The 22607-nt window shown below is 45.1% G+C and overlaps 1 pseudogene; it reads right to left on the reverse strand.

The window, feature by feature from the left end:
* On the reverse strand, nt 1942–20474 carry LOC106503885 (annotated as a pseudogene).

Below are 22607 nucleotides of genomic sequence, written 5' to 3' on the forward strand. Positions count from 1 at the left end.
TTATCTAAAATGCATGGTTGTTGAGAGATTTTGATTATCAGTTTTTTGTGTGTATGTTTCTTTTATCATGTTTCTGGAAGATCCTTAACACAATTTACTCATTTTGCTTCTCTTAACATTTATAACTCTATTGTAATCCTTTTCCTTTCCTCCTTTGTCTTAGAAATTTCCCTGAAGTTTGCACCTCATATCCTATACAATTGCTAGCCTTCTTCTTGCAGCCAGTGCTGCTTCCTATCAGACTTTTGACCTGCTTTCAATTACTGATTATGTGAGTAGAACTTTATTATTTATTTTTCCTGTTTTGTCCCACTAATAAGATCTCCACTTTCATTTTCCCTTTTCTAAACTGTGTCTTCAGATTTCTTCATTCTACACACTTAGAATTACGGTAATTTGAGACCCAGAGGTCTTTGCACTCCTTTATTTACTTACAGGTAAATTTCATTTCATGCAGTTATCTTCCCACCGTGATGAAAAAGTTTGGTTTATTCATTTGCTTCCCCTGGCCTGAAAAGTTTTTGGGAGGATGGATGGGAAGATTAAATTTTAGGTCCTAACAGTATCTTAAGGCCTTTTTATAGATTTTGCCAGAAGAATGCTTTATCTATTTTAATTTTGTTGATATCACTATGTTATAACATGTAGCTTATTTTGATTATCACCTAGATTATATCTCATATAGTAACTTTTGCTATGGTAGTCTACTCCTTTGTAATTTTTTAAAGGCATGACTTTACAGTTTAAAATGGATTGTCTTATTTACTCTTGTATTTGCTAGTAACCAATAAATGATAATTTTATTATTAAAATTGTTGTGTTTTACTTATGGGCTAAGACATAGTCAATTTTTTAAATTACTTAAGAAAGATTGGAAAAAATTCTATTCCTTATTAGTAAATTTCTATGATATAATGTAATTGTGTTATTTGGGATTATAACAGAAACACAATCACATATATATATATATATATATATATATATAATATTGTTTTTAGTTTGAATTTAGAGTCTGTTTATTTCTCCCCTCATCTCCTGTAGTTTCTGGCTTATGAATATTTTTGCTTTGTCATTGAATTATATATATATGATAATAACATTATAATTTCCTTATGCATTCTTGTTTTTGTAATATATTAATAGTGTTTGCTTCTGTAAGGATTTTAATATTTATATTAATATCTGCACATATTATTAACCATGTTTTGTGTATTTACTTCTGATAAAATTAATTGAGATGAAGTGTTAACAATCTTCATTACCTAAACTATGTGATTATGTAAGTGACCAAGAGCCAACACATCACTTCTAGTTCAAAAACAAAAATTAGAAAAAGAAAAGATAAAAATCAAAGGTGAATTGTTGCTTGAATGTGATCTAGTAAATTGCCATCTTGAACACTGGTTTCCTTATTCCTGAAAGAGACACGAAATTACCAACGGACCAAAAAACGAACAAAAAAACACAACCTAAAAACAGAATTATTTTTTTATTCTGTGGACTTAAACCTAGAAAATAAGGGGCTTCCCTGGTGGCTCAGATAATAAATAATTCACCTGTAATGTAGGAGATCCAGGTTCAGTCCCTAGGTCAGGAAGATCCCCTGGAGGAGAAATTGGCTACCCACTCCAATACTCTTGCCTGGAGAATCCCATGGACAGAGGAGCCTGGTTGGCTACAGTCCATGGGGTCAAAAAAGAGTCAGACATGATTGAGCGGCCATGCACACACAGACCTGGAAGACAAAGTCTCAGTTAATTCAGAGAAACTGCTCTGAAAAGGGAAGGGAGGAGTCAGAATGTATATGCATTTTGCAACAAAAAACCAGGTCGTCAGACCATCAGAAGATTATTGGAAATGAAAGAAAACCAGAAAGCTCATGTTAACGAATTTAGGGCTTTTCTGCACGTGGGAAGAGGAAATAGTCTGGGCTCCTTGAAATCATTCCTTTGAGCTGCACCTTAACTTAGGGCCAGTACCTTGTTCTTTTCTATCCTGTGTTCCCTCAGGGTGCAGCTCTGTTTCAATCCAGAGTTCCTCAGGGCTCACCAGCCTGAGCGGGAGGTGGGGGTGCAGGAGCCATGCTGATGGCTTGGTGGCCTCAGCATCCTCTGTTGGCCGACATGACAGATCACATTTTTCCTTCACGGAATAAAATGTTTTCAAAATTATATTTAAACCACGAACATCTTACTTTCTATCAGTTTCTGCTACTTTCTCTAAAGCAATCAATACATATTATTTGTGCCTTAATTTAAATTACCCCTGGAAAAGGAAAATGGCAACCTACTCCAGTATTCTTCCCTGGAGAATCCCATGGACGGACGAACTTGGTGGGCTACAGTCCACGGGTCGCAAAGAGTCGGACACGAGTGAGCGACTTCACTTTACGTTAAATTACAGTGTCACTCTGCCATCTAGTGGATATGCTATTTTCATCACTTACTGCTGCAGCTGCTAAGTCGCTTCAGTCGTGTCCGACTCTGTGCGACCCCGTAGACAGCAGCCCACCAGGCTCCCCCCCGTCCCTGGGAGTCTCCAGGCAAGAACATTGGAGTGGGTTGCCATTTCCTTCTCCAATGCATGAAAATGAAAAGTGAAAGTGAAGTCGCTCAATCGTGTCAGATTTTTAGTGACTCCGAGAACTGCAGCCTACCAGGTTCCTCCGTCCATGGGATTTTCCAAGCAAGAGTACTGGAGTGGGTTGCCATTGCATCACTTGTTAGGGAAAGATAAATTCATACTCTTTGCTACTAATTTGCAGAGGGATTTTATGCTACTTGTAGCTCAGAAGGTAAAGAATTCATCTAGAATGTGAAAGATTCTGGGTTTGATTTCTGGATCAGGAAGATACCCTGGAGAAGGGAATCTCCAACATTCTTGCCACAGAATTCCAGTGGGCTACAGTCCACAGGGTTACAAAGAGTCAACCATGACTGAGCAATTAGCACTTTATACTCTTAGATCCTATGAAAAAATTCTACCAATTACTATGTAATTTTGCTGAGAATGAGACCACAAATAGATAATGTAGGGTCAAACTGGGAATGTTGGGGGAAAATAAAACCAACATTTCCTTCCCATTATGTCAAACTAGTATTTAAACTGTATATAAGCTTAAGGGGGAAAAATAACCTCTTGCGTAATAAGAAATAATACTGGACTGAGACTGTCAGATTTACTTTAATTCTTTAATCTTTTCTGAAATGTGTGCCAGACTGGAGGCCCAGACCAGATCAAAGAAAGATAAATAAAACTGCCTGTGAGCACACTGAGTAACCCTAGACACCAGGGTGCCCGTGATGGCCTGCACTTCATACTTGCCACTCTCAGAAGTATCTACACATAAATACATGTGGGAAAAAAGTGCAAGTGTTAGTTGCTCTGTTGTGTCTGACTCTTCATGATCCCATGGACTATAGCCCACCAGGCTTCTCCATTCATGTAATTCTCCAGGCAGAATACTGGAGTGAGTAGCCATTCCCTTCTCCAGAGGATCTTCCCAATCTAAGGATAGAAGCCAGGTCTCCTGCATCGCAGGTCAAATGTTCACCATCTGAGCCACAGGGGATTTATCTAAAATTACGTATTTACATGTCATACTAAATTTAGGAGGCTATTTTGAATTGAATTTCTTACTTTTTTAAAGTATGATTTACCTACATACACTTATATGAATGATCTCCTCAGTTATGTGCTGTGCTCAGTCACTCAGTTGCGCCTGACTCTTTGAGACCCCATGGACTAGAGCCCCCCAAGCTCCTCTGTCCATGGGAATTCTCCCAGCAAAAATACTGTAGTGAGTTGCCATTCCCTCCTCCAGGGTATCTTCCCAACCAAGGGATCGAACCTGGGTCTTCTGCATTGCAGGAGGATTCTTAACCATCTGAGTCACCAGGGAAGCCCCTCCTCAGTTATAGACAAAGATTAATAAACTTTGTATTGAACTCAATCCTTATGTGTTAAGGTGGTTAGAATATACTACTTATAGTAATATATTTTTTATCAGATGGAATAGTTAAATCAACCTGTTACAGATGTGTAAATTATGGATTTTGAGAATTATGCAGATAATTTTAAAACAGTATTTTGAGAACACCAAGGAAAAAGTGATCTTAGTGAAAGCTCTAAGCCAATGTGAGGACCAGTCACAGAATATGGGAAATGCAGAGAGACATTGTGGAGTTTAATATCTTGTCTGCATTCTTCCTGAAGAGTCTCCCCCTTCCTTTTGTTTACATTAAAGTGTGTGTCTCTAGAGCCCTTTCTTATATACTTTTACTGAAACTGGGAAACCCAGAGACTCCGAGTCGTTCACACTAATCTGCTCATTGACACTGGAGAAAAGAAAGAAAATTCTTTTATTGTTGTTGTTCTGAAATTCGTTTCCTGTGGCTTCTAAAAGTTAATTCATTTAAAATCAAATTTCTCTCCTCAGGACGCAGAAAAAAGGTCAGTGTTTCTTTCATATTGTAGCCTTGAAATATTTGAAGACAGTGTTAAGAGTCTCCTTTTGTTTTCCTTCTGTGTTCCAGATGTCTTCAGGCCTTTGATTGGTTTATCAGATGCTCTAGCTCCCATATTACACCTCACTGTTTATTACTTCGTACTGCTGCTGCTGCTGCACTTCAGTCGTATCTGACTCTATGCGACCCCATAGACAGCAGCCCACCAGGCTCCGCCGTCCCTGGGATTCTCCAGGCAAGAACACTGGAGTGGGTTACCATTTCCTTCTCCAATACATGAAAGTGAAAAGTGAAAGTGAAGTCGCTCAGTCTTGTCCGACTCTTAGCGACCCCTCGAACTGCAGCCTACCAGGCTCCTTCATCCATGGGATTTTCCAGGCAAGAGTACTGGAGTGGGGTGCCATTGCCTTCTCCCACTTCATACTGCAGGTGCCTACATAATTATTGCTAGTTTCCAGGAATCCTTTACTAGTCAGTAGTGAGATGCTGTCAAGAACATGATGTTTGTTTCTGAATCAAAATGAAAATGGGAGTTACTTCTTTCTGTTTACATCAACTACTAATGCAACCACATTGACTGCCATGGTTATAATATTAAAACTAAGTCAATTTCATTCCCATTGTCGACACCATTTTACAACCACAATCTCTTCATTACTATATACTTGTCCTGTGGGCATGGAACTCTATTTCAACTCTATTCAGCAATCAGTACTAATCTTAATTGCATTCTTTACACAATTTAGATTCTCTGGTCTTCTGATCGTCTCTCATACTTTTTGTTGTTGTTCAATCTCGCAGTCACATAAGACTTTTTGCAACCCCATATCCTGCAGCATGCCAGGCTTCCCTGTCCCTCACCATCTTCCAAAGTTTGTCCTGTGTAAACTCTACTTCTAATTGAAAAAAATTTGAACATTCAACTCCTACCTTGGTTCATACTCTCTTCTCTGCTTAAAATGTCTTTTTTTTTTTTTTTCTTATCCCTTCAATCTATCCTAACACTATAGTTTGGCTCAAAGTTCAAAGTCCTATTGTTATTTTATTGATTAGCAAATATCTTGGTCATTTTTCAAGTATCTCAACATGTGAAGGACACTCTTAATATGCTTGACAAAAGCTTAATGAAAACTAAATAAGCAGAAAAAAATATTATGCACAGTGGCAATGCAAAAAAGTGTAGTATTTTTTAAAGCAAATTATTATTTCTCTCACTACATTACAATTATACCATAATAATCCCATTGTTGAACTTCCCAGGTGGTGCTAGTGGTAATCCGAGAGAGACAGGTTTGATCCCTGTGCTGGGACGATACCCTGGAGGGGAGAACTGCAACCCACTCCAGAATTCTGCCTGGAGAATCCCATGCACAGAGGAGCCTGGCGGGCTTCAGTCCATACCCTCTCACAGAAGCAGACACCCCTAAAGTGACTTAACACACATGCACCCAGTCACATTATCATAAGCCATAATTGAGAACAAGCTTAAGTCTCTGCATTGCCACTCAGAGGACATCTGCCTACTGATCTGAAATTAAGAGACAAGGAAAGACACTACACAATGACCAAGGGATCAATCCATGAAGACATAACAATTGTAAATATATCTGCACCCAACACAGGAACACTTCAATATATAAGACAAGTGCTAACATCTATAAAGGAGGAAACTGGCAGTAACACAACAATAGTGGGGAACTTTAACACTCAAATTATACCAATGGATGGATCACCCAGGCAGAAAATTAATAAGTAAACCAATTCTTAAATGACACAATAGACCAGATAGATTTGCTATTTATAGGACATTCCATCTGAAAGAAGCAGAATACACTTTCATATCAAGTAAACATGGAACATTTTCCACAATAGATCATATGGATCACAAACCAAGACTTGGTAAATTTTTAAAAACTGAAATAGTAACAAACATCTGTTTCCAATGACAATATGAGAAATCCATTACAAAATAAAGCTGTAAAAATTACAAACATATGAAGGCTCAATAATATGTTACTAAACAACCAATGTCACTGAAGAAAACAAAGAGGAAATAAAAAAATACCTAGAGTCAAATGACAACAAAAACATGACAATCCAAAACCTAAGGTGCTCAGCAAAAACAGTTCTAAGAAGGAACCTTATTGCAATACAATCTTACCTCAGGAAACAAGAAAAATCACAAATAAACAACCCTACATTACACCTAAAGCAGTTCAATTCAGTCACTTAGTCGTGTCCGACTCTGCAACCCCATGAACCACAGCACACCAGGCCTCCCTGTCCATCACCAACTCTTGGAGTCCACCCAAACCCATGTCCATTGAATCAGTGATGCCATCCAGCCATCTCATCCTCTGTCATCCCCTTCTTCTCCTGCCCCCAATCCCTCCCAGCATCAGGGTCTTTTCAAATGAGGCAGCTCTACCCATCAGGTGGTCAAAGTATTGGAGTTTCAGCTTCAACATCAGTCCTTCCAATGAACACCCAGGACTGATCTCCTTTAGGATGGACTGGTTGGATCTCCTTGCAGTCCAAGGGACTCTCAACAGTCTTCTCCAGCACCACAGTTTATTTTTATTTATTTATTTTTTATTCTTTTTTTTAGAAATAAACCTTTACTTTTATTATTTGTTAGTTATTATCTGTTTCTTTTGGATGACTGAGTTTAAAATTTTGTGTTTTTTTTTTTTTTGGTTTGTTTGTTTGTTTTTCATATTCTTTTTTTTATTTTTTATTTTTTTTTATTTTTTAAATTTTAAAGCACCACAGTTTAAAAGCATCAATTCTTCAGTGCTCAGCTTTCTTCACAGTCCAACTCTGACATCCATACATGACCACTGGAAAAACCATAGCCTTGACTAGACAGACCTTTGTTGGCAAAGTAATGTCTCTGCTTTTGAATATGCTATCTAGGTTGGTCATAACTTTCCTTCCAAGGAGTAAGCATCTTTTAATTTCAAGGCTGCAATCACCATCTGCAGTGATTTTGGAGCCCAGAAAAATAAAGCCAGCCACTGTGCCCACTGTTTCCCCATCTGTTTGCCATGAAGTCATGGGACCAGATACCATGATCTTAGTTTTCTGAATGTTGAGCTTTAAGCCAACTTTTTCACTCTCTTCTTTAGAGAAAGAATAAACAAAACTTGAAGTAAATAGACGGTACCAAAACATAAAGATCAGAGCAAAAATAAATGAAAAATATAAAGAAAATAATAACAAAGATCCGTGAAACTAAAAGCTGGTTCTTTGAGAATATGCAGTTGATAAACCTTCAGTCAGAGTCATCAAGAGAAGCAAAGAGAAGACTCAAGTCAATAAAATTAGAAAGGAAAGATGAGAAGTAACAGCTGACATTACAGATATTTTCCATCAGTCATCAATGATGTGTAAGAGGGATGTGCTATAGAAAGAAGAAGGAAAGTTAATGATGAGGACTGAAGTAGACAGCCTAGAATACATCAGTCTTTTGATACGCTGTTCACTATTTTTGTGAAATTTCAAGAATTTTCATGGAATTGCAGCATATCTTCATGCCATTACCACAATTTGGATTTGAACTGTGAATTTCCTAAAAAACACTTAGTCCTTCTTTAAGTTATCCAATTCTAAACAAGGAAGCATATTTTAATCAAATGTTTTCTGCTGCAATACTATTTTTGACTTCCATTTAATGAGCTTATTTATTTTTCTTTTTTTATATCATATTTATTAATTCCAATAAAATTGACCAATATGTAGTTCAAATCAGTCTTTAAATGCTGTAATATGCATCTGACATTTGAATGGAGACAAATTAACTAGATTACATGTTTATTTACTGAACAATATCTGCCAATCCACTGATGCCCTGTTTGACTTAGACTTTAATTTTCAAACAATATTTTCAGTTAAGTTTCCTTTTATGAGCAACAGTTCCAAAAGAGTTTTGTGAATTGATAAAATGTGGTAGAAATAGAAACCTATGCATCTTTTATATAAAATAATAATTTTATGTTTGTAGCTTTTTCCACAATGAAAACTTTTCCTAACATGCCATAATGTCTTACAAATGCCCTTAAGTTTTTTATCTCTTGATGATTTTGTGGCTCATTTATTACTAAACAGCTTAGTTTAGTAATGTCTACTACCAGTATTAGCTTAAATTCATTAGTATAGAATCTATAAGATGTACTATAAAATATAAAAAGCCTGAGTCCTGAAAGATCACTCAGTAAATCTTTGATTTACTTTATGACAAAACCTTTAAGACATTTGCATAATGTTTTAGTGAGACTGAAATAATGTTTGAATGAAAAATGAACAAAAATTAGCATAAGTAGAAAAGTCAAAACGTTTTTCAAAAATTGTAAGTGCCATATATAAACCCTGCCCACATACTAAGCATCATATCTGAGGAAACCTGCAATATTTCTTAGCAGTGAAGCTGTGCTTAGTCACTCAGTCATGTCTGACACCTTGTGACCCCATGAATTGTAGCCCACAAGGCTCTTCTATCTATAGGGATTCTCCAGGCAAGAATATTTGAGTGGGTTGCCATTTCCTCTTCCAGTCTTAACAATGGAGTTTAATACAAATAATTATTCACTTAGCAACTTGAGAAAATTGTTTCTCATGTGTCATGCCATATAATTTTAATTACACAATTACTATATGTGTGTGGTTGTGTGCACATATGCATAATACAAATATTTAAAAATGTAGTTTAGCTTTCAATTTTACTAAGGCCTCTTTTACATCCTTGTTCCATAGGCTAAATATCAGAGGATTTAGCAAGGGAATCACAAGGGTGTAAAACAAAAATTTCATTTTGTCTTCATCTAGAGAGTAGGAGGAACTTGGCCTGAAATACATAAAGAGTATAGCTCCCTGGAAAATTGACACTGCAGTTAAGTGGAAGGTGCAGGTGGTAAAAGCCTTGACTCTCCCCTGTGCAGAGTGGATCTTCCTGACTGGAAAGATGATATAAAAATAAGAGCAAGGACTCCTGAAATAGTACTCAGTTCAATAGAACCCAAAGCAGTGAATATCGCTAACTCATTGACCTCTGTATCTTAGCAGAACAGGAAAACAAACAAACAAACAAGCGGAGGTAAATCACAGAAAAAATGGTTAATTACATTTGACCCACAGAAACATAAATGAAATGTTAATGCTGTGTGTATCAGAGCATCTGCCATCTCCACCAGGGAAACCCTAGCCACGAGCAGGGAGCACACCCTGCTGGACATGCTGACTGCATACAGCAAGGGGATGCTGATGGCCTTGTACTGGTCATAGGCCATCACTGCCAGCAGGAGACACTCAGAATTGGCAAAGATACAAATGATCAAGAATTACAGAGCACAACCATGGAAAGAGATTGACTTGTTCTTGGCAAGTAGGGAGAAATATCAATAACCTCACATATGACACCACCCTTATGGCAGAAAGTGAAGAAGAACTACATAGCCTCTTGAGGAAAGTGAAAGAAGAGAGTGAAAAAGTTGGCTTAACGCTCAACATTCAGAAAACTAAGATCATGACATCCAGCCCCATCACTTCATGGCAAATAGATAGGGAAACAGTGGTAACAGTGGCTGACTTTATTTTTGGGGCTTCCAAAATCAGTGCAGACGGTGACTACAGCCAAGAAATTAAAAGACACTTGCTCCTTGGAAGAAAAACTATGACCAACCTAGACAGCATATTAAAAATCAGAGACATTACTTTGCCAACAAAGGTCCATATAGTCAAGGCTATGGTTTTTCCAGTAGTCATGTATGGATGTGAGAGTTGGATTATAAAGAAAGATGAGCACCAAAGAATTGATGTTTTTAACTGTGGTGTTGGAGAAGACTCTTGAGAGTCCCTTGGACTGCAAGGAGATCCAACCAGTCTGTCCTAAAGGAGATCAGTCCTGAGTGTTCATGGAAGGACTGATGCTGAAGCTGAAACTCCAATACTTTGTCCATCTGATGTGAAGAACTGACTCATTGGAAAAGACTCTGATGCTGGGAAAGATTGAAGGCCAGAGGAGAAGGGGATGAGAGAGGATGAAATGGTTGGATGGTATCACTGACTCGATGGTCATGCCTTTGGGAGTTGGTGATGGACAGGGAGGCCTGGTATGCTGCAGTCCATGGGGTCTCAAAGAGTCAGACATGACTGAGTGACTGAACTGAATTGAACTGGAAAATAGGTCCACCAGCATCTTTGGGCCAATGGCTGTGGAATAGCAGAGGTCGGAGAAGGAGAGGTGACTGAGGAAAAAGCACAAGGGTATATGCAGCTAGGGATCCATCCTAATTAAAATAATCATTCCAAGATTTATCAGAATGTTAATGAGATAAACAACAAAAACATGATTAACAGGGTCACTTTATACCCAGACTTATCAGTAATTCCCCTAAATATCAATTCCGTTAAGGATGAGGAATGTTCTCTTTCCATTCTTTGGTGTTCTTGTCTAAAGTTTTGAAGTAACATAAGACAAGATTCTCACAACTAGAGTGGAGCCATGAAAACTAGTGAGGAGACCCAAATGCCACAAATAGAACATCCTCACCACAGAGAACTCCCAGAGGAGGCAAGACAGCAACTAGAAAGGAGCCACGAGTCCCGTTCTGAACTTGAGAGGAGGCTTATGCCATAACTCAAGAGAACCCCATGGCCACAAAGAGAGAGGAGCCCACCTGACAATACTAGAGAGTGACCCACCACCAACAACTGGAGAGGAGATGCTGGACATTGCACCTCAAGAGGGTCCCCTCCACCCCCGAATAGAGACGTACCACCTGTGCCAGTAGAGTAGACCCCCCACCACCATCAGAGAAGAGTAAACTCTGCACAAGTACAGAACAGCCCTTTGAACATCACCACTTGAGAGGAGCATTCCCATACAACACAATTACACAGAAGCCTCCTTCCTCAACTAGAGAGGAGGCTCCCATGCCACAACTAAAGAGGAGGGGCTGTGCCAAAATTAGAGAGCAGGCTCACAAATATCACACCTGGAAAGAGTGCCTGTGCACATTGCTACCAGAAAGGAAAGCCCCTCCACAATTTGAGAGGAACACTCCACTGCAACTCTAGAGGTGCCAGTCACACATTATAACTAGAGAAGAATCCCCTAAAAAACTCGAGAGGATACTGCACACCAAACTATAGAGGGGCTCATCCAACACAAGTAAGAGTTGACCCCCTACACCAACTAGAGAGGAGCACTATGCCACAGGTTGTTTAGCCATCCACACATCACAACTAGACAGAAGCCACCCTAAACATTGCTACTAGAGAGGAGTCACACCATCACACTACCACAACTAAAAGGAGCCCCCACTACCACAACTAGAGAAGAGTCTACAGACAACAGCTAGAGAATAGCCATCCCACCACAAATAAAGGGTGTACCCTCACTGCAACTAGAGTGGAGCTTTATGCCACAACTAGAGAGTAGCCTCCAGCACATTGCAACTAGAGAGGGGCCAGCCTGCACATCACTACTAGAGAGGGTCTTCCCCACTGTAGCTTGAGAAGAGGCTCCACCATAAGTCTAAGGAACCCTGAGTCAGCTGCTTCTACTCAAGAGGCAATTTGACAGGAGACCTAGGCTGTAACAATAAAAGGTACCTCTGGCCAATGTGACGGAGGGACTCCCTGGTCAAAACTGAAGCATATTCCCCCAGATTAACTAGAGTGGTGTCCCCCAGGATATCACACCTAGACCTTCTGCCTGCAATGCAGATGAGCTCCATGAAGTAAGTCGAGTGGAGTCCCTCACACCTAGAGCAGAAATCCCATTAATATTGGTGAGGAACCCCTAGTACCAAAAGTAGAGAGGACCTCCCCCATGGAGATGACCACACCCCAGTCAGAGAGGACACAGCCCTGAAACTGGAGAGGAGCCCACCACCACAACTCAAGAGGAACCTGCTGGACATGACACATAGATAGGAGGCCCTCTGCTGCTAAAAGAGACAAACCTCACACCAGAAGTAGAAAAGAGGTTGGACACTGCAACTAGAGAGAATCGAAACCATCACAACTACAGAGTTGACCCTGACCAGAATAATAGAGAAGTATGATGTCAAAACTAGCGAGGCCATCCAACATTGCAGCAAGACAGGAGCCACCCTGCACATCCCTGCTAGAGACAAGTTGCACCAAGAGAACTAGAGAGGAGGCCCCAGTGCAAGTCCAGAGGAAGTAACCCCCAAGTTGAGAGAAACCCCGAGTTCACTGCCATGGCTACAGTGGAACCATAGTTCCCGCACTGCAACTCAAGAAGAACACTGATTTCTCATTACAACTTTAGAGTACCTCTGAGTCCTTGCTGAGACTCAAGTGGAACCCCAAGTTTCCCCCTGCAGTTCAAGAGGAGGCCCAACTTCCCAGCTGTAACTTCAGAGGAAACCTGAGATCCCCGACACAACTCAAGAGGAACCCCGAGTTACCTGCCTCAACTTGCAAGGAGGCCAGACTCCTCTGTTCCAACTTGAGAGAACCCTAAGTTTCCCACCACAACTCAAGAAGTACCCTGACTTCACCACCTCAACATGACATGAGGCCCAATTCACCTGCAGTGACACAAGGGAAACCCCAATTTTCCATCACAACACAAGTAGAGATATTAGCCCATTGATGCAACTCCAGAGGATTCCCAAGAGGAGCTTGGTGCTGCTGCTAAATCACTTCAGTAGTGTCTGACTCTGTGTGAACCCATAGATGGCAGCCCACCAGGCTCTCCCATCCCTGGGATTCTCCAGGCAAGAACACTGGAGTAGGTTGCCATTTCCTTCTCCAATGCATGAAAGTGAAAAGTGAAAGTGAAATCTCTCAGTCTTGGCGACCCCAGGGACTGTAACCCACCTGACTCCTCCATTCATGGGATTTTCCAAGCAAGAGTATTGGAGTGGGGTGCCATTGCTTTCTCCACAAGAGAAACTTACCCCACCACAATTTGAGAGGAGCATTCTACCACCACAAGAGAGGAAGCTTCAGACCACAACTAAGCAGGAGGCACACCCTGCCACAAAAAGATAGGAGTTTCCTGCACATCACAACTAGAAAAAGTGTCCCTTCTCATTACAACCATAGAAGAGTCACCCACTCCCAATTTGAGAAGAGCACTCTACCACATCTAGAGAGCAGCCCAATTACCACAATTAAAGAGGAGTTCCCCTGCCACAACTAGAGAGGTGGCTGCAAACAACTAAAGACGAGCCGACCCACAGCAAATAAAGAGTGCACCCCCACTGCAATTAGAGTGGACCCATGCTGCATCTAGAGTGTAGCCTCACACACATTGCACTTAGACAGGGACCAGCCTGCACATTGCTACTAGAGAGGATCTGTCCCACTGCAGCTCCAGAGGAGTCTCCACCACAATTCTAAAGGAACCCCGAGTCACATGCTGCAACTCAAGAGGCACCCCAGGTTCCCCGCTGAAATTTCACAGGATCCCTAGGCTGTAACAAGAAAAGGGGCCACTGGATCAAATGACGGAGTGGCTCCCAGGCCAAAACTGAAGCAGATTCCCCAGGCACAACTAAAGTGGTGTCCCCCAGGATATCACACTGAGAGAGAAGATCTTCTGCCTCCAATGGAGATGAGCTCCCTAAAGGAAGTCTAGTTGAGGCCCTCACAGCTAGAGAATAGCAATCCCACTAATATTAGTGAGGAACCTAAAGAGCTAAAAGTAGACAGGACCTCCCCTGTGGAGACATGCACACCCCAAGTGGAGAGGACACAGCCTCGCCCCTCAGGATGAGCCCTCCACCACAACTTGAGAGGAGGCCACTGGACATCACACGGAGAGAAGAACCCCTGTTCTGCCAATATAGACGAACCTAACACCACAAGGAGAGAAGAGCTTGAATACAACCATTAGAGAAAATTGAAACCCCTGCAACTACAGAGTTGACCCAGACCACAAGGAGAGAGTATTTCCTTGCCAGAACTAGTGAGCAGCCACCCATCATTGCAACAAGATAGGAGCCATCCTGCACACCCCTGCTAGAGACGAGTTGCCCTAAAGGAAGGGAATTTGATAGGAGGTCCCATCACGAGTCAAGAGGAACTCTGAGTACTAACGAAGCTTGAGAAGAACTCTAAGTTTCCCACCATGACTACAGTAGAATCTGCATCCCGCACTGGAACTCCAGAGGAACACTGATTCCCTGCTGTAATTGGAGAGGAGCTCTAAGTCCCCTGGGACAACTCTAGAGGAAACCCCAAGTTTCCAGCAACAACTAGAGAGGAACTCCGAGTTTCTGCTGCAACTCAAGAGGAGGTCCGACTTCCCTGCTGCAACTCGAGAGGAAACACAAGTTCCCCACCTCAACTCTAGAGGAGTCGTGACTCCCCTGTTGCCACTTGAGATGAATCCAGAGATCTCCATTGCAACTCGAGAGGAACCCTGACTTTCCCACCACAAGTCGAAACAACACTGAGTTCCCCTCAACTCAAGATAAGGTCTGATTCCTCTGCAGCATCTCAAATGGAACATGTGACTCCAGGTGCAGGGTCTGGGGTGTGGTGTAGGTGTGACCCTAGGTACAGGGTTTGGAGAAAAGCGTCATGCTAGAAACTATGGAAATATGACCCCAGGTGCAGGGTTGGGAGGGGATCACGCTGGAAAATGGTGGTTATGTGAACCTATGTGCAAGGTCTGGGAGGGAGTCAACATGGAGATTATTGACTTGTGACTCCAGGTATAGGGTCTGGGATGTGGGGTTACCCTGGACTGTGGATACATGATCCTAGTTGCTCAGTCTGGTGGGTGGGGTCATCCTGGAGACTGTAGATGTGTGACCCCAGGTACAGTGTCTGCAGAGGGGTGTCACCAATAGACACTGTGGAAATGTGACCCAAGATCCAGGGTCAAGAGGGGGTCACACTAGATACTGTGGACATTGACCCTAGATGTAGGGTCTAGGAGGTGGAGTATCCTAGAGACTTTGGATGTGCAACACCAGAAACAGGGTTTGTGAGGTGGGATATCCTAGGAGACTGTGTACACGTGTCCCCCATTACAGGTTCTGGGAGGTGGGTTCATTTCTGGGACAGTGAACATGTGACTTAAAGTGCACTGTCTGGGGAAGAGGCTGACCCTGGAGACTGTGGACTTGCGACAACATGTATATGGCCTGGGAGGGGGTAATCCTGGAGACTATGTACATATGACCACAGGTGTCGGGTCTGGATGGGGGGTCACCTTGACACTGTGGATATGAACCCAAGTGCTGAGTCTGAGAGCTGGAGTAACCCTGGAGACTGTGGACATGGGAACTCAGGTATAGGGTCTTGGTTGTGGGGTCACCCTGGGGACTGTGAACAGGTGACCCAAAGTGCAGTGTCTGGGGAAGAGGCTGACTCTGGAGACTGTGGATGTGTGACCTGTGTATATGGTCTGGAAGGGGGTCATTGTGGTTACTGCAGACATTTAACACCAGATATAGGGCCTGGGTTGGGGGTCACAATGGAGACTGTGGCCATGTGACCCAAATACAGGGTCTGGGGAGGATTGTCATCCTGGGCACTGTGGATGTGTGACCCCAGATGCAGTATTTGAAAAGGGTCACCCTGAAGACTGTGGACATGTGACACTAGATGCAGGGTCTGGGAGGGGATCACCCTGGAGACTGAGGACATGTGAACCCAGTACTGGGTCTTGGAGGTGGGGTAACCCTGGAGACTATAATGCGACTGCAGGTGCAGGGTCTGGGAGGTGGGGTCACCCTGGGGACTGTGGACGTGTGACTCAAAGTACAGCATTTGGGGAGCGGACTCTCCCTGGAGACTCTGCACATGTGATCCAAGGTGAGTGATCTGAGAAGGGATCATCGAGGAGACTGTGGACTTGCAACTACAGTAATTGGGTCTAGGAATCAGGGTTACCCTTGAAACTGTGAACATGTGACCCCAGGTCCAGGGTCTGGGAAGTAGGATCACTTGGGGCCAGTGGACTTGTGACCCCAAGTGCAGGATGGAGGAGGTGGGGTCACCCTTGAGACTGTGGACATGTTATCTCAGGTGCAGTGTCTGGGAGGGGTCTACCCTGGGCCATGGATGTGAGAACCCAGGTACAGGGTCTGGGAAGGGAGTCACCCTGGAGAATGTGGACGTGTGACCCAGGTATAGGGTGTGGGAAAGGGCATCATGATGGAAACTGTGGATGCGTGACCCCAGGTACAATGTCTGGGAGGATGGTCACAGTAGAGACTGTGGATATGTGATCCCAAATACAGTGCCTAGGAGGGGTCCCCTGGGGAACTGAAGACATGTGACCTCAGGTACAGGGTCTGGGAGGCTGTCGTCCTGTAAATGGCGGATGTGTGACCCCGTGTGTAGTGACTGAGCAGGAGGTTACCCTGGAGTCTGTGGACATGTGATCCCAGGTGCTTGAACCAGTGCTGTGGGATCACCCTGAAACCCATGGATGTGTGACCATAGGTTCAGCATCTTTGATGAAGTATCACCCCACATACAGGGTCTGGGAGCATGGTCACAGTAGAGACTGGAAATTTGAACCCAGGTGTAGTAGCTGTGAGGGAAGGTTACCCTGGAGACTGTGGATGTGTGATCCCAGGTGCTTGAACTGTAATTGTGGGGTCACATTACAGTCTGTGAACATGTGACCACAGGTTCAGTGTCCTGGATGGTGTCATCCTGGAGACTGTGGACTTGTGAACCCAGGTACAAGGTCTGGGAGGATGGTCACAGTAGAGACTGTAGAAATGTAACCCCAGGTGTAGTGTCTGTGAGGGAAGGTTACCCTGGAGACTGCGGATGTGTGATCCCAGGCACTCGGACTGTAGTTGTGGGGTCACCCTGAAGTCTGTGGATGTGTGACCATGGATTCAGTGTTCTGGGCAGTGTCACCCTGGAGACTATGGATGTGTGACCAGATGTTCACTGTCTGTGAGTGGTGGTCACTCTGGAGACTGTGGAGGTGTAACCATAGGTAAAAGTTCTGATGAGGTGGGGTCACCCTAGAGACTGTGGACATGTAACCCAAGGTACAAGTACTGGTGAGGTTCAGTCACCCTGGAGGCTGTGGTGGTGTGACTCCAGGTGCAGGGTCTGGGAGGTTTGTCACCCCAGAGACCCTGGAGGTGTGACCTCAGGTGCAGGGTCTGGGAGGAGAGTTTACTGTGGAAACTAGAAATGTGACCCCAGGTCATGTTGGGGTGTCACCAAGGAGACTACGGACATGTGACCCAGGTGCAGATATTTCGAAGGGGTCACCCTGGAGCCTGTGGACCTGTGACCTTAGGTGAAGGGTCTGGGAGGTGGGGTCACCCTGGAGACTGTGGATGTGTGATCCTAGGTTCAGGATCTGGCAAGAAGATTCTCCCCGGAGACTGACATATGACCCCAGGTGCAAGGTTTGCTGATGTGTGACCCCAGGAATAGTGTATGGGAGGTGGGGTCATACTGCAGACTGCAATTTTTGAACCCTCCAATTACTCTGGAGACTATGGATGTGTGACCACAACTAAAAGTTCTGATGAGGTGGGTTCACCCTGGAGCCTGTGGACATGTAATCCCAGGTAAAGGGTATAGAAGTCGGGGTCCGCCCTGTAGACTGTGGACCCTGGTATAGAGTCTGGGAGGTGGAGTCAGGCTGGAGACTGGATATGAGATCCCATATATGTGGTCTTGGAAAGGAGTCACCTGGAGATGGTGGAGATGTGGACTCAGGTACAGGGTCTGCGAGGGTGTTCACTGTGGTGACTGTGGCCATGTGACCCCAAGTACAGGGTCTAGGGTAGGGTGTCAGCCTGAAGACACTGGATATGTTACCCCAGGTGCAGGTTCTAGAAGGAGGTCACCTGGGGATTCTGGACATCTTATTCCAAGTACAACCTCTGGGTACATGTGTTACCCTATAGACAGTGGAAATGTGACCCTAGGTGCAGGTTCAGGAAGGGGTCACCCTGGAGACTGTGAACGTGACCCCAGGTGCATGGTCTGAGTGGTGTTGTCTCCCTGGAGACAGTGGACGTGTGACTCCAGGCACACGATCTGGAAGGTGGGGTCACTTGGAGACTGTGGACATGTGACCCCAAGTACAGAGTCTGGGAGGATGGTCAAAGAAGAGACTGGTGACATGTGACCCCAAGTACACTGCCTAGGAGGGGTCCCCCTGGGGACTGAAGACATGTGACTTCAGGTACAGGGTCTGAGAGTGTGTCCCGGGAAACTGTGGACATGTGAACCCAGTGCAGGATTTGGTGGGGGGTCACATAGGAGATTTTGGATATGGGAACCCAAGTGCTGTGTTTGGGAGTCTTCGCCCTGAACTATGGATATGTGACCCCAGGTTCAAGATCTGGGAAGGGTTTCACCCTGGAAACTGTGCACATTTGACCCCAGGTGCAGTGTGTTTGGAGGTGGATCACCTTGAAGACTGCACCCTACATGTGCAGGGTCTGTAAGGGGTGCCACACCAGAGACTGCAGATATTTGAGCCCAGGTACAGAGTCTGGGTGGGGGTCACACTAGAGACTGTGGAAGTATGATCCCAGGTAAAGGGTCTGGGAGGGAGATAATGCTGGAGACTGTGGAAATGCGACACCAGATGCAGGATTGGGCAGGGGTGTCACCATGGATATTATGAAAGTGCAACTCCAGGTACAGAGTCTGGGAAAGGGTGTCAGACTGGAGACTGTGGACATGTGACCCAGGTACAGGGTCTAAAAATGATGTCAGCCTGGAAACTGCAGATGTGTGAAGCAGGCACAGGGTTTGGGAAACAACATTAAGCTGGAGACTGTGGATGTGTGAACCAGGTACAAGGTCTGGGAAAAGGTGTAAGCCTGGAAATTGTGGACATGTGAACCTAATTTCACTGTCTGGGAGGATAATCACAGTGGAAACCTTGGATGTATGACCTTAAGTACAGTGCCTGGGAAAGGACACCCTGGGATTTGAAGATGTGTGATCTCAGGAAAAGGGTCTGCTGCTGCTGCTAAGTCACTTTAGTCGTGTCCGACTCTGTGTGACGCTATAGATGGCAGCTCACCAGGCTCCCCCATCCCTGGGATTCTCCAGGCAAGAACACTGGAGTGGGTTGCCGTTTCCTTTCCCAATGCATGAAAGTGAAAAGTGAAAGTGAAGTTGCTCAGTAGTGTCTGACTCGTAGTGACCCATGGACTGCAGCCCACTAGGCTCCTCCGTCCATAGGATTTTCCAGGCAGGAGTACTGGAGTGGGTTGTCATTGCCTTTTCCAGAAAATGGTCTGGGAGGGTGTCAACCTGGAAACTGAACATGTGACCCCAGGTATAGGTCTGTCAGGAGTGATTACCATGAAGATTGTAGACATGTGATCCCTAGTGCTCGGGTTGGTGTGGTGGGATCACCTTGAAGTCTGTGGATATACAGAGTCTGGCAGGGGGGTGTTACTCTGGAGACTATGGATGTGTGACCACAGGTAAAAGTTCTGATGAGGTGGGTTCACCCTGGAGCCTGTGGACATGTAATCCCAGGTAAAGGGTCTGGAAGTCAGGGTCCCCCCTGTAGACCTCATGTACACGTGACCTCATGTACAGGGACAGGATGGGGTCTTGTAGGAGACTTTGGGATATGTGAACCCAGATGCAGTGATTGGGAGTCCTCACCCTGAAGACAGTGGACATGTGGCACAGGTACAGTGTCTGGGCAGAGATGCCAACAGGTTTGGGAGGAGATTGCCCTGGAGACTGTGGAAGTGTGACCCCAGGTACAGAGTTTGGGGAAGTGGGGTCACCCTGGAGACTGGACATATTATCCCAGGTACAAGGCCTGGGAAGTGAGGTCTCTCAGGGACTGTGGATATGTGACGCCATGTGCAGAGTCTGGGGACGGGGCTCATCAGAGACACTGTGAACATATGTACCCAGAGACCTGATCTGGGAGATGGGGTAACCCTGGAGACTGTGAATATGTTACCTCAGGTGCAGGGTCTGGGAGCAGTTTACCATGGAGGCCATAGACCTGAGAACCCAGGTGCCAGGTCTGTGAGGTTTGGTCACTGTGGTCATGATACCACAGTACAGGGTCAGGGATGCTGGGTCACCTGGAGAATGTGGACATGTGACCCTATGTACAAATCTGGGGAAGACTGTCCATGGTGGACTGTGGATATGTAACCCTAGATGCAGGTTTTGGCAGGGGGTGTCACAATGGAGACTGTGGACATATGACCCCAGGTGCAGGGTCTGGAGAGGGTTCACATAGGAGACTTTGGATATGTGAACCCCGTGCACTGTTTGAGAGTCCTCTCCCTGAAGACTGTGGATATGTGACCCCAGGTTCAGGGTCTGGGAGGGGGTGTCACCATGGAGACTATGGACATGTAACCCTAGGTATAGGGTCTGGGAGGGGGTCACCCTGGAGACTGTGGACGTGTGAGACCAGGTGCAGGGTTTGGGAAGTGGGATCACTCTTGAGATTGCTGACAGTTTACCCAGGTGCATGGTGTGGGAAAGAGTCACCTTGTAGACCATGGACTTGCAATCTTAGGTGCAAGGTCAGGAAGGTGCTATCACCCTGCAAACTGTGGTCATGTGACCCCAGGTACAGGGTCTGGAGGTGGGCTTATCCAGGCGACTGTTGACATGTGACCCCAGGTAAAGTGTCTGGTGTGGTTTGTCACCCTGTAGACTCTGGACATGTTACCAATGTGCAGGGTCTGGGAGGGGGTCATCGTGGAGACTATGGATGTGTAACCCCAGGTACAGGGTCTGGGAGGGGTAAACCCTGGGGACTGTGGACATATGACTCCAGGTGTAGGGACTCAGAGGTGGGGTCACCTTGAGACTGTGGACATGTGATCCCAGGTGCATGGCCTGGGAGGAGGTCACCATGGAGACTGTGGTTGATTCCAAGTATACGGCCTGGGAGGTGGGGTTACCCTGGACTGTGTACATGTGATCCCAGTTATTCAGTGTGGGAAGTGGGGTCACATTGGAGACTGTGGACGTGTGAGCCCAGATACAGTGTTTGTGGAGGGGTATCACACTTGACACTGTGGAAATGTGACCCCAGGTCCAGGGTCTAGAGGGTGTCACACTGAATACTGTAGACATGCGACTCCCGGTGCAGGGTCTGAGAGGTGGGGTCACCCTGGAGACTGTGTGTGAACGTGGGACCCCAGGTACTAGGTATTGAAGGTGGGGTCACACAGTAGACTGTAGACATGTGACCACAGGTACAGTCTGCAAGGTGGGGTCACCCCAGGGACTATGGACGTGTGACTAAAAGTGAAGGATTTGGTGAGGCAGCTCTCCCCAGAGACTCTGACATGTGATCTAAGGTGAATGGTCTGGGAGGGGGTCACCATGGTGACAGTGGACTTGTGACTCCAGGTATTTGGGGTTACCCTAAGACTGTGAACATGTGACCCTGGTACAGGGTCTGAAGGTGGGCTCATCCTGGAAACTGGAGGTGTCACCCCATGTTTATGGTCTGAGGGGTTACCCTGGATACTGCAGATATTTGACCCCAGGGACAGGATCTACAAGGGGGCTCACCATGGAGACTATGCACATGTGACTCCAGGTACAGGACCTGGGAGAGGTATCACCCAGGGAACTGTAGACATGTGACCCTGATCCAGGGTCGGGGAGGCTGTCACCCTGGAACTTGTGTACATGCGACCCAGGTGCAGGGTCAGGAGAGTTTCACCATGGAGACTGTGGACACGTGACTGTAGGTGCAGGATCTGGGAGGTGGGTCACCCTGGAGGTTTTGGACATGTGACCCCAGATGCAGGGTGTGTAGAGGGGAGTCACCTTGGAGTGACAAAACTGGAAGTTTTGTCCCAGGTACAGGGTCTGCGAAGAGGTGTTACCCAGGATACTGTGGATGTACGCCAGGGTATGTTCTGGGAGGGATTCACCACGAAGACTGTGGACATGTGACCCCAGGTGTAGGGTCTGGGAGTTGGGTTTACTCTGGAAACTGGAAATGTAATGCCAGGTACATGGTCTGGGAGGTGGGGCCACCCTGGAGACTGTGGGCTTTTGACTTCAGATGTAGATTCTGGGAGGTGGTGTCACTCTATAGAGTGTGAACATGTGCAGGGACTTAAGAGTAGACATGTGACCCCTGGCATTGGGTGTTGGAGGTGAGTCACACAGAAGTACCTGGGGACATGTGACACCCAGGAACAG

This window comes from Capra hircus, chromosome 6, assembly GCF_001704415.2.
Source record: "Capra hircus breed San Clemente chromosome 6, ASM170441v1, whole genome shotgun sequence".
NCBI classification, from domain to species: Eukaryota; Metazoa; Chordata; class Mammalia; order Artiodactyla; family Bovidae; genus Capra; species Capra hircus.